At 47.5% G+C, this 10,954-nt stretch overlaps 1 long non-coding RNA gene across 1 annotated transcript; it reads right to left on the bottom strand.

The window, feature by feature from the left end:
• Positions 1-5,167, bottom strand: LOC138567035 (uncharacterized). Its single transcript, XR_011302088.1, has 2 exons — positions 4,679-5,167; positions 1-335 (listed from the first exon to the last, which is right to left on the bottom strand). It is a non-coding gene; the product is annotated as an uncharacterized lncRNA (long non-coding RNA).
• Between the last annotated feature and the right edge of the window lie 5,787 nt (positions 5,168-10,954).

The following is a 10,954-nucleotide window of genomic DNA, read 5'->3' as shown; positions in this document are numbered from 1 at the left end:
TGCAAAGGATTATGCTTTCTTTACTGACATCTCGAGCAGCATACAAAATGTTTAACAGTAACAACATAAAAGAGAACAACACAACCAAAAAACTACATTTCCCACAAAATATTCCACGGGTGTAGTTCGTTCTCTTTATGTCCATGAACTTCCAGGTCACGTGACTCCATCCACTACTACCATCCGACACAGCCCCTTATCCTCTACTGTCCTCCTGTGTCCTTCCTCTTTCTTTGTCTGCGACATGCTTAATTTTTAAACCCTGCGCCCCAACCGGTAAGCGCCAAAACCTCCAGCTTCCGATCCTCACGATCCTGCATTCTTCCTTTCCGTACCTGCAATTCAATCCAAACAAACTGTCTTACTTATACTGATTTAGGGTGGGTAATCGTAGAACATAATTCAATATAATTTTCAGTAAGCAATAACACTAAATGTCGTGACAATAATCCTCATACAATTCAACATTTCGCTGAAATACATTTCATACACGATTACATGGGTGGGATAATCCTTTGCCTCCGTGTCTTTAATAGAATCTTGACTTTCTATAACGCTAGTAGGGAAAATCAGTATTCTATGACAAGGCCAGAGGCTCGGATTATGCTTGTTCAAAGCTTACCTACCACCAAGGTAGACATACCTTCAATGGGTCTGAAGTAAAACATTTTAAACATGGACTCCCTCGACCAGTCAGCCGCCTTGAGAATATCCTCCAACCTAACCCCTGCATTAAATGCCTTGGATGCCATAGCCCCTCTAACGGAATGCGCTCCATACACCTCAGTATCAATGACTGTCTGGGTCATGCACCATCAAACCCATCTGGCTAAGGTAGGCCCAGCAACTCCCTTAAATGATTTCCTCAAAGCTATAAACAACTGTGAAACCTTCACGGGTCTAAGAGCACTTGTCATATCCTCATATCTCTAAACACCTGACCGGACATAACTTAGGCTGGTCTGGAAACGCTGCATATGACACCAAATCTCACCAGTTTTCGTTCTCCTAATAACCCGAAAGGTTACCCTCTCTGGATTAAATGACTTCCTGTCTATGTCCAGGGCCCTGACATCCGACACCCTCTTACATGATATAAGGCATAGTAGAGTCATGAGTTTTGCCGACAATGCTTTCCTAGTTAATCTATCAATATCCGGCTAGCTCATGAACATGCTCCATGCTAAATTCACATCCCACATCTGGGTGTATCTAGGTAACAGGGGTTTCAACATCCTCACCCCTCTGAGTAGTCTGCATACCAGTGGATGTTCTCCTACAGCTACATTATCAATCTTAGGATGCCCTGCTGAGATGGCCGATTTACAGGTATTTGCTGTTCTATAAGCCTGCCCTGCGCTGCAAGCGCTGGCAAAAAATTCACAATCTGAGTGACATCTGCCCCATTGGGATGTATCTGCCGTGCCACACACCAGTTAGACCACCTTGATCACGCTAGTCTATATGCTTTCCTGGTGCCCATGCTACTTCGATAAACCTTGCAGCTTCTCCCCATAGGCATGGCTTCTGCCAGGCGTTCCTGAAATCGTCCGTGCGATCAACCTCAACTCCCCTGATTGGTTCAGAGGGTGAGACACTCCCACTGGATTCAGAATCAGTTCCCTGAACTGCGGTAATACTAACGGGTCTTCGCAAGACATCTCCAGCATATACCTGGCTCCTCCAGTCTGGCGTTACCAAAATTATGCGCAATCGTTCTCGGGATCATAGCGAAAGGAGGAAATGCATACTCCTTCTCTGGGCCCCATGTCTGCAGAAACCCATCCATCGCCCCCACTGCTGGATCTGGTCTCCAACTGAAAAACCTCTTCAACTGCCTGTTCAGCCTGGACGCAAAGAGATCTGTATTGCACAGGCCTCTCAAAACCTACCTGTCTAATCTCCAGTCGCTGGCATTCCTCAGGTGTCTCGAGTTCCAGTCCGCGACTACATTCTGCAGTCCTGGGAGATATTCCGCTGTGACGCTGACCTTGTTCCTTAGGCACCTATGCCAGAAATCTTTCACCATCTCCACCAAAAGTCTGGACCTCGTCCCTCCTAACCTGTTTATGTACGGTACCGCCAAGATGTTTTCCATCTTCAGCAGTACACAACAGTTTACCCCGTCCTGGGTCCAACACTTCACTGTAAAGGAACCCGCCAGAAGTTCCAAGCAATTGATGTGGAGCCTTACTTCCTATCCCAACCATCTTCCACCCATTGTTATCCCTCCACATCGAGCTCCCCAGCCCCAGCGGCTGGCATCCGACTCTATGGACAGGTCTGGGACAGAGCCAAATATTGCTCTCCCGTTCCAAGCCTTCTTGTGGTCGAACCACCACCGCAGCTCTGTTCTCACCTCCGTGGAGATTGGCACCTTCTGTTCATAAGATAACCCCCTTCCTCAGGTGTTGACTCTTGAGGTGCTGTAATGCCCTGTAATGCAACAGGCCCGGAAAGATCGCTTGGATGGACACAGCTAGTCTCCCCAATAGTCTTACTCACCTTGTCCATGGGCAGGCTAAGCGTTGCTGCTTTCGTGTCCATGTCAAACCCCAGGAATTTGATCGTCTGTACCGGAACCAACACTGACTTCTCCCAGTTTATCAGGAAACCTAACTCCTGTAATAAGCGGGTTGTCTGCTCCCATTGCTCTATTAACTTCTGCTTGTCCTGCCTCATCAGGCAAAATTCATCTAAGTAAATTATTAGCCTGATGCCTTGCTCCCTGAGATGAGCTACCACTACTCGCATCAGCTTTGTGAAGGCCCAAGGGGCCGATGCTTGGCCAAATGGTAGGCAACTGAACTGCCACCTCTGCTCTCTCCACCAGAACTGCAAGAATTTCCGGTCCTCTAGTGCCACTGCAATCGTCAGATACGCATCCTTGAGGTCTATTCTGACTAACAAGTCTTCTCTCTGTAAAACATCACTGAGTAGATGGATGCCCTCCATCTTGAAATGCCTGTATACCAGAAACCCGTTCAGGTTCCTCAGATTGATTACAGGTCTGTGTTTCTTCTTGCCCTTGACAAGGAACATGGTGCTCACGAAACCCTGCCTGGGATCTAGCACCTTTTCGATCGCTCTTTTCCTCTCTAACTCTGCAATCTCTCTGTCTAACAGATCTTCCTCCTCTCGTGATAACCTTATGGGTTGCGGTTCCACGCTCTGGAATGGCTCCCGCCAGAACTCTAGCTTGAACCCTCGGCCCGTTTCTCAGACCCATGTATCTCCTGACAACTTTTACAATTTCTCTGAATACTGAGCTGTTCTCCCCCCTACTATTGGGGTCCCATATGCTCTCTCGTGTGTGAGTGTTTCTGTATTCTTGCTCACCTGTGTCAGCCTGTTGGCCTCTGTTTCCTCGCACGCCTCTACCCCTTCCTCTAGATTGAAAGAAGAGGTTGGGTCAGCGTTCCTGCTGATTTTTCCACTTGCCTCTGTTGCTGGCGTAGGGCTTGAAGGATGAGAAGTGAATGGCAGAGCGGCCTCTGCCAGCACTGCCGAAAACCTTGCTGCCGAATACTCTCTTGAGCGATGCCTGCGCCATGTTTATAGCTGCGTAGATGCTGGCGAATTTTGCATCAGTAAAGCTATCTCCAAACAGCTTCCCTTTACTGTTGGCGGTTGACTCTGCCGTGGCCAACTTCACCATCTTTGGGTCGATCTTTGTCAGAATGGACCTCCTTCTCTCTGTCGTAACTGCGTATAGCCCTCTGAGCCCAGCCCGCCAATATTCCCTCTGCCATCTGCCAGATCTTGGTCACTGGCCCCAGGACATCCAGGAGCTTGTCCTGGCGGGACCTCCAGGACCTATCAATTCCTTTCCTGATGTCCCTGCCATAACGTGCCATGACGTCCCATAAATTACATAATTTTCTCGTCAATTTCTGGTGTCTCGGCCATGTTATCTGGGACCCAGGGCCTGGAGCATTCCGCCCTTAGCTTGCTTCTGGCTTCCTTGGATAGGGAACCCCTTATCCTCTTCTTTATGTAATTGCCAATCTTGGCAGGCGGCTCCCATTCTGCTGACCTGGGGTGAATAAGCGAGTCGGGGTCAAACACTTCCCCCATCTCCTCATCATCCCTTATTTTCCTTTTCTTCACAGCCTTACGCCTTACAGGGGGGCTTGAAGAGGATGTGCCTGCACCTTGCGAGCTATCTGCGGACAAGTCGTCCCATTTCTGTGTCCTCTGAGTAGGACTTGTCTTCCGTATATACGGTGCCCCTCTGCTCCCAAGACCTCACTCTCTTTTTGCCACCCTTGATCCTGTCTGGCGAGCCCGGGGGGTCAGGTTACTGCAGACCTTTCGGGCCTTCTTTCTTACCCCATGCCCCTCGTGCAACCTCTCTGGGGCCACACCACTCAGGGCTTCCATCCCTTGAGAGAAAGAAATGAGACCCTTCACCAAGCTCCCGCCCCCACTCCTGTCCCCAGCACGCATTGTACTGCTCTAGCCTTATTGGCCACAGACCACTGTCTGCTGGTGTGGAGTTCCTCAGCTTCACTGGAGCTATGCATTCTACAATTGGTGGGTTATCTGCAGGAGTCCTGGGCCTGCTCCCATCTATAATGCAGCTAGTGGGTCGGGGTTATTCACTATCGGGTTTTCCTGGGTCTGCGCCCGTTGTGAGGTGCTTAGCACTTAAGATTTCAGGCTGCTGCTTCCATACCTGCTCAATAGCAGATTCTGCCAAACAGTCTGTTCTGTGGTCCCGATTCCGATTGACCACCAGATGGCACTGTTGAGCAACGTTCCATTGCTTATCAATGTCAGCTTCTCAGAAACTGTTGTAACGGTGATGCCGCGTATGCCTTTATAACTGCCTGACTAAAGAATCACTGCTCCGCGTCTCACTCCTCAGCTGCTCTTAACCGCGACCACAAGGTGCCGGAACCTCTCAGGCCCCGTCGCGCCTCTGTGTCGTCGCGGAACACAGTGCCCCCTCTGCCTATCTAACAGAGTTGCGCCGCCGGAGCAACGAAGCACCGTCATGGTCACAACCCCTCAATACTTGTAAATGCGGATATGCTCCGCCAAACACTGCCTAATTCTGCGCGTGCGCATGCGCTCCATCAGGTACTATCCACAGTATAACGCTACCATATATATCATTAATGGCCATCACACTATTCCTACTCTGCGTACATGTAAAATGAAAAGGCACTTATCTGGCTGCTCAAGCAGCAAAGAAAGAGTAAGGACACATGAGGACAGTAAAGGATAAGGGGCTATGTCGGATGGTATTGGTGGATGGAGTCACGTGACCTGGAAGTTCATGGACATAAAGAGAATGAACTATACCCGTGTAAGATTTTGTGGGAAATGTTTTTTGGTTGTGTTATTCTTTTATGTTGTTACTGTTAAACATCTTGCATGCTGCTCGAGATGTCAAAAGAAAGCATAATCCGAGCCTTCGGTCTTGACATAGAATTATAAACCAGAGAAATATATAAAGTTTGTCTGGTCTATTCGGCCGCCGAGCACTGGAGGGAGTGGGGAAGGGGGAGACTCCATTGCCATGTATTTGATGACGAAACATGGGAAAGGAAGAATTGAGACAGAAGCTGAGAACATTGACGAGGGCCTTTCCAAGTGCAGAAAAGTATAAGAGGGAGTTGAGGGGTGTAATTTTGGAATACAAACAATGGTCAGTGGGGAGGAAGATGTGGTGATTACAAAAAGATGTAGAATCAATGTTAAATATTATGAGCAAAAATAATACTAGGAATTTCTGGTCAATTATGCAGGAGTTGTATAAAACATCAACTAGTAACCAATGTAATTTGGTTCCACAAGCAATGTGGGAAGATTATTTAACAAACCACTTTGCAAATCAAATGCCCCCCATGCTTTTTGTAAACCATGATGTTGAATGGTCCTTGTCATTTGTGGAAGAAGACATAGCTGATTTGAATAGCCTAACATATCAGGTCTTAAAAAATAATGTAGCACTTTGGGCTATGTTGCTGTTTTGGCCCTTTAAGGAGATCTTGAATCAGAAAACGTTCTCCAGCTGTTGGAACACTTCCACTATTATCCCGCTGTTCAAGGGGGGCGATCGTTTAAATCCAGCAAATTATTGCCCGATCGCCCTCCTTGACATTGAAAATAAGATCTTCATGAGAATGTTGGTCAATGAATTAGAAAGGTGGGTAGAAAGCGCACATATACTTTCAAAGGTTCAAACGGGCTTCAGAAAAGGACACTACACTGCAGTGAATGGGGTAGCACTCAATATTATGAGTGGGAATACTAGAGGAAAGGGTAATATTCAGCTCTACGGTGCCTGGGTCGACATTTCAAAGGCTTTTGACCAGGTTATCAGAGAACGATTGTGGAACAAGCTTAGGAAGTGGGGCGTACCCGATGGTATTATATTAAGACAAGGGAAATTGGGCAAAAAGGCCAAGAGATCCCAGCGCTTGCAACGTAATTCTAAGACGGCTGTGCGGCTGCGGTCAATTGTTAGTGTGTGAATGCCTTGCCCAGCATCCACAGTGTAAGCAAATTAGACCAAGTATAACAATCGAACTGCGCCACGCGCACGATTTCTGCCACAAAGTACAGGTGTACAGTTATTTAATCCATGCCATGAACAGCCTGACACGTGTTTCGAGCGTAGCTCTTCCTCTGAGGCACGTTTTCTGCTCCAAATTGAAACACAAATAGATAAGTGAGTGAATCAAAAACCGAAATCAGAAAAGTGTAACTTGATTAGCTTGTAGTTATCATTGTAGATTAGCTTGTAGTTATCATTGTAAATTATATCTGAGGGCTGCCGGTCAGCGAAAGAGCATTCGCCGACCGGCAGCCCGCAGATATAAGAGGAAGAGCTACGCTCGAAATGCGTGTCAGGCTGTTCATGGCATGGATTAAATAACTGTACACCTGTACTTTGTGGCAGAAATCTTTTGTGCGTGGCGCAGTTTGATTGTTATTCTTGGTCCGATGGTATATTAGCAATGTTAGTGGAGCTCCACAAAAACACCACTCTGACAGTGAGGTTGGATGAGGAGGGAAATCTATCAGACCCTATTAGAGTTGAAATGGATGTTAGACACAGTTGCCAGGGAGCCCCCCTTTTCTTTAATTTATATCTAGCGGATATGGGATCATCTGCATTGGCCAGTCCGGTAATAAAAGGGGTTAAGATCTGTTGGCTGGCCTATGCCGATGACACTGTTCTGCTGGATAATACAGCGATGGGATTTCAACGCCTCCTAAATAGGTTAGGTGTATACGTGAAGGAAAATGGTCTTTCCATCAATCCCTCAAAATCAAAGGTAGTGGTCTTTAGGCAACAACAGAAGACAGTAAACTACTCCCAATGGGTCCTAAATGAACAGGTGATTCCGAGAGTTGAAGAGGTTGTCTTCTAGGTTACCTGATTTATGCATCATCATCAGTGGGTAAGGATGAGTTGGATGTGCAGTGGAACATTTTACAGCTGATCCCTCAAATGAAGAAGGTCTCATTCCGATACTGTAAATTCTCTCTTATTCCCTTGATTAAATTTTATATGGCAAAAATAGTGCCAGTTATTTTGTATGGACGGGAGGCTAAACCCCTGCTATGGAATACGAACTGGCAAAGACTGGAAGGCTCAATTTGGAAAAGAGTCCTTGGACTCCCAATGAGCTTGTGTCACAATCTGGAGAATGACTTGAAGTCACCGTAAGGGTATTGTCCAAATGCTTCACTTTCCCACCCGAGGCACCACTCTCCTCACCTGAGTCTTCAGGGTCTGCGGCTCCGACGCCGTGTCTGTGGGCAAGGTAATCCTTTTTACTCTTCGTTGTGAATGCTCTGACACGGAATGAAGCCGTGGTGGAACTCTGTATTGGTTACCACCTTGGCTCCGTTCCCGTATGCAGGCGGGTAAGGGGAAAAAGCCCAAAGGCGGAAAAAACCCCTGAGTTGTAGTCGTGGAATGCGATGAGAGATGTAGTAGTCGCTGTAGTGGTAGTGAAATTCAATTGCCTCGGGATCCTTTAGGTAAACAAATCGAAGATCCTTCCGGAGAGGAAATGACAAGGAAGGGAAAGAACACTGGCAAGTAGCCGGTAAGCGTAAGAACGCAGCAGCAGAGGGAAACTGGCGGAGGAGAGGGGCCGCCAGGGAGACGGGATGGAAGGAGAAAAGAAGGGAGAGAAATCCCCAGAAGGGGGAACAAGAGCGAGCGAGAGAAAAGCACTGGAAGCGTCTCACCGTGAAAACGAAAGGAGACGGTTGCAACGCAAGGAATCATGGGAAGCAGGAAGTAAATAGGCGAGACGAAGAACAGAGGAAAAAACACTAGACCGTAAACAGAGAAACGTGAAAAAAACGTGGTGGCAGTGTTAATGGCGGCGAAGCCGTAACAACGGCATCCATCGCCAACCAAGAGGGTTCATGACAGTATGCCCCCTCTTACTGCCCACCCCGCCCGGTTTACCAGGATGGCTCTGATGAAATTTAGCTACTAGGCGGGGCGCTTTGACAAAATGCACAGGTTCCCAGGAATCTTCAGACCTGGGATACCCCTTCCAGGAAATGAGATATTGTAAACGTCCCCGGTAGTAGCGGGAGTCACGGATTTTAGAAACTTCATACACCTCCTGGGAGTCTCTGGGTGAAATGTCTTGCAAGGGTTTAGACCTAAAATGTGGTTCAGTTCGTGATTCTTTGAGGAGGGAGGTATGAAACACCGGGTGCACCCGGCGAAGGTAGGAGGGTAGTTGAATCTTGTAAGCCACCGGGTTGATTCTTTCTAGGATGGGAAACGGACCCAGGAACCGAGGAGACAACTTGGAGGACCGGATCCACCTTGGTAAATATTTGGTCGAAAGCCATACCTTCGTCCCTTTAGTCCAAGTGGGGGCCGTTTGGCGATGTTGATCAGCAAGGGTTTTGTAGGTTCTAAGGCTCCTCGCTAGACTGTCTCTGGCCGTCCGGTGAGCCTCAGAAATTTCCGATAAAGCAGCTTCGGCAGCAGGAGAGTTACTGGTGTGAGAAGCAATGGGCCAAATGGACTTGGGATGAAGTCCGTAGTTGCAGTAAAAAGGAGAGATACCCGTGGCAGAGTGTTTGGAGTTGTTGTAGGTGAATTCTGCCGTGGGGAGGAGTTGTACCCAATTATCTTGGAGTCTATTTATGTAGCATCTGAGATATTGTTCCAGAGTGGAATTGAGTCTTTCCGTCTGACCATTAGTCTGGGGATGGTAGCCAGATGAAAGAGCACGGTCAATACCTAACCGGGAACACAAAGCCTTCCAGAATTTAGAAATATATTGGCTACCCCGGTCAGAAGTAATCTTATCGGGCAAGCCATGAAGACGAAATATATCTCTGGCAAAAACTTCGGCCATGCGATTGGCCGTAGGTAAGCCCTCCAGTGGAGAGAAATGGGCCATCTTGGTGAATGAATCTATAGTTACCATGATGCAAGAACAGGACTCTGATAAGGGTAAATCCACAATGAAGTCAGTAGACAAGTTCCCCCATGGCCTTTGTGGTATGTCAGGCTGAGTGAGGAGACCTAACGGTTTGCCTGTTGGATTCTTTGCCATAGCGCAGACTGGGCATGCTTTTATGTATGACTGGACTTCTCGTCGAAGATTGGGCCAGAAAAACGAGCGTTTTATGAGTTCAATGGTGTTTGCCTGGCCTCTATGTCCTGCAACTCGGCTGTCATGGCACCAGTAGAGAATCCTCTTGCGGAGATATCCTGAAGGTATGTAAAGTCGGTTCTTGTAGAACCAGAGACCATCTTTGGTATGAAACTGAGACGCCAAGCATTTGTCTCTACAGCAGGGTTCAGAGTCTGAAGCTTCTTTGAGTTCCTGTAGAAAAGTTTGAAGAGGTGCCACTATGCGAGTAGAGGGAAACATAAGTTCGGTAGAGAGGTGGCCCGAACCAACAACCAACTCCTTGCGAGACAAGGCGTCGGCTAGGACATTCTGAGAGCCTGGTAAATAGGTAATGGTGAAATCGTATTGGGAAAAAAAATAAGCCCATCGCGCCTGGCGAGAGTTAGCACATTCGAGGGACTGCAGGACCTTTAGATTCTTATGATCCGTGCGAATGATGAAGGGAATACTGGCACCCAATAACAGATGTCGCCATTCCTCACAGGCCAATTTCATAGCTAGTAACTCCTTTTCAAGGACGGTATAGTGAAGTTGACTGATGGTCAGAGTGCGAGAGAGGTAGGCGACTGGATGTTCTATACCTTCGAACTCCTGGAGCAGGGCAGCACCGATGGCCGCGGAAGAGGCATCAGTTTCCACGATAAACTGTTTAGTTTGATCGGCCTGGAGCAATATGGGTGCTGAGCAAAACAAGGTTTTGAGATGTCTGAAACTAGACTCTGCCGTCGATGACCACGCAAAGGTTCCAGATGATTTCTTGAGAAGTGTGGTTATAGGTAGCACCATCTCGGAGAACCGGGGTATAAATCTTCTGTAAAAGTTTGTTAAACCCAAGAATCTCTGAACCTCTTTGACAGAGGTGGGAGAAGACCACTCTAAAATGGCAGACACCTTGCGAGGGTCCATGGAGATACCCCGGTCAGACAAAATAAACCCCAAATAGGGAATGCTCGAGACCCCGAACTGGCATTTTTCAGGTTTGGCTAGTAAACTGTTCTCCTTAAGTCGAGTAAGCACTGTCCGGACATGCTCTTCGTGTTCTTCCTTGTTGCTGGAAAATACAAGAATATCGTCTAGATAGATGATCACTGAAACAAATAAGAGATCCGAAAACATGCGGTCCATAAATCTTTGGAAAACTGCGGGAGCATTAACTAGCCCAAAGGGCATGACTCTATATTCAAACAATCCGAAGGGTGTTCGAAAAGCTGTCTTCCATTCATCACCCTTAGCAATGCGCAATAAATGGTATGCATTGCGAAGATCCAGCTTAGTGAAAATGTGAGCACCTTGAACCGCCTCAAGAATGTCTGTGA

This window comes from Ambystoma mexicanum, chromosome 2p (genome assembly GCF_040938575.1).
Source record: "Ambystoma mexicanum isolate Mex_15411 chromosome 2p, UKY_AmexF1_1, whole genome shotgun sequence".
Taxonomy (NCBI): Eukaryota; Metazoa; Chordata; class Amphibia; order Caudata; family Ambystomatidae; genus Ambystoma; species Ambystoma mexicanum.
This window is presented reverse-complemented; position numbering and strand designations above follow the sequence as displayed.